A 2,500-nucleotide genomic window follows, 5' to 3' on the forward strand; every position below is an offset into this window, starting at 1 on the left:
GAGTGGGAGTGAAAGTGCCTAGGCTGAGTGGAGTGAATGTGCCTAGGCAGAGTGGGACTGGAAGTGCCTAGGCTGAGTGGAGTGAATGTGCCTAGGCAGAGTGGGACTGGAAGTGCCTAGGCTGAGTGGAGTGGAGGTGCCCAGGCAGAGTGGGACTGGAAGTGCCTAGGCTGAGTGGAGTGAATGTGCCTAGGCAGAGTGGGACTGAAAGTGCCTAGGCTGAGTGGAGTGGAGGTGCCCAGGCAGAGTGGGACTGGAAGTGCCTAGGCTGAGTGGAGTGAATGTGCCTAGGCAGAGTGGGACTGAAAGTGCCTAGGCTGAGTGGAGTGGAGGTGCCCAGGCAGAGTGGGACTGGAAGTGCCTAGGCTGAGTGGAGTGAATGTGCCTAGGCAGAGTGGGACTGGAAGTGCCTAGGCTGAATGGAGTTGTGGTTCCCAGGCAGAGTGGGAGTGAAAGTGCCTAGGCTGAATGGAGTGCAGGTTCCCAGGCAGAGTGGAGTGGAAGTGCCTAGGCTGAGTGGAGTGGTGGTTCCCAGGGCCAGGCTGAGTGGATTGAGGCAGCCCAGGCCATGGCTGACACTAACAGGGGTGAACGTGGCCTGGATCAATAGAGAGGAGCTGGATGTGTGTGTGTGTGTGTGTGTGTGTGTGTGTGTGTGTGTGTGTGTGTGTGTGTGTGTGTGTGTGTGTGTGTGTGTGTGTGTGTGTGTGTGTGTGTGTGTGTGTGTGGGTGGGGTGGGGTGGGCTGGGGTGGGCTGGGTGTGGGACCATTATCAGCAGTGTGACCGGGTGACATGCGCCCCCTTGGCTGTGGGGCCTGCGTGTGTGACCCAGAGCCCGGGCTGAGGCCTCATCCTGTCTGGCCCTGGCTCAGTCGGCTGGAGCTCAAGGAAAACCCCACTTTGGTGTGCTACACTCTCACCAGAGGGGGCTGGCTGACACAAGCCACTGTGTGTGTGTGTGTGTGTGTGTGTGGGCTGGGTGTGGGACCATTATCAGCAGTGTGACCGGGTGACATGCGCCCCGTGGCTGTGGGGCCTGCGTGTGTGACCCAGAGCCCGGGCTAAGGCCTCATCCTGTCTGGCCCTGGCTCGGTCCGCTGGAGCTCAAGGAAGACCCGGGCTAAGTCAGACCCGGGCTAAGGCCTCTTAGGACTCTCAGTCCTAGGCCCACGCTGACACACAGTGCTGTCACACTCCTGGATCGACGCACAGGAGCAGAAGGGGAGCCGGGTGTTCCGTCCCCCACTCCTTTGAATGGAGCGGCCGGGGGTGACCAGTTCCGCGCTTCGCTTGCCGCCCGCAGAAGGGGCAGATAACTCGGGGTGGGGGCTTAAGAGTGGGCCCCCCAGGACTCAGTGGAGATCCGCTGGGGAGGCGGGTGACCCAGACGCCCTTTCTCTGGAGGCGGGGCTCAGCCGCAGGGACCAAACGGACGTTTCCCCATTGCCTTGAATGGGCGCGGAGAGAGGGGGGCGCTTTTTGGCTCGTGGCGCGGGCACCGTTGCGCCCACCGTCAGGTGTCACGCCTCCCCGTGCTCGGGGCGGACCCCCGGAGCTAACTGGCCGGGTCGGGAGGGGCTACGAGGCCGCCCAGGAGATGGGGGGGCGCCGGCACTTCCGCGGGTGACCAGTTGCAGGCAACCGGCCGGCACCTTTTTCCCTCGCCGCGGGGCCACCGTTGCGCCCACCGTCAAGTGTCACACCTCCCCGTGCTCGGGGCGGCCGCCCGGAGCTAACTGGCTGCCTGTGGCGGGGCACAGACACGGGCGCCGGCCGCCGGAGCCCGAAACGTGCGTTTCCCCATTGCCTTGAATGGGCGCGGAGAGAGGGGGGCGCTTTTTGGCTCGTGGCGCGGGCACCGTTGCGCCCACCGTCAAGTGTCACACCTCCCCGTGCTCGGGGCGGACCCCCGGAGCTAACTGGCCGGGTCGGGAGGGGCTGCGAGGCCGCCCAGGAGATCGGGGGCGCCGCCACTTCCGCGGGTGACCAGTTGCAGGCAACCGGCCGGCACCTTTTTCCCTCGCCGCGGGGCCACCGTTGCGCCCACCGTCAAGTGTCACACCTCCCCGTGCTCGGGGCGGCCGCCCGGAGCTAACTGGCTGCCTGTGGCGGGGCACAGACACGGGCGCCGGCCGCCGGAGCCCGAAACGTGCGTTTCCCCATTGCCTTGAATGGGCGCGGAGAGAGGGGGGCGCTTTTTGGCTCGTGGCGCGGGCACCGTTGCGCCCACCGTCAAGTGTCACACCTCCCCGTGCTCGGGGCGGACCCCCGGAGCTAACTGGCCGGGTCGGGAGGGGCTGCGAGGCCGCCCAGGAGATCGGGGGCGCCGCCACTTCCGCGGGTGACCAGTTGCAGGCAACCGGCCGGCACCTTTTGCCCTCGCCGCGGGGCCGCCGAGCGACCCAGCCGCTCGGTTCTGGGCTCGTTCGAGAGAGCGCGGGACGGGCCACCCACCTTAAGAGTTTCGCCGGCCAGAACCGACGGGAAGTATTTTTAAAA

Source organism: Conger conger, unplaced genomic scaffold (assembly GCF_963514075.1).
Source record: "Conger conger unplaced genomic scaffold, fConCon1.1 SCAFFOLD_63, whole genome shotgun sequence".
NCBI classification, from domain to species: Eukaryota; Metazoa; Chordata; class Actinopteri; order Anguilliformes; family Congridae; genus Conger; species Conger conger.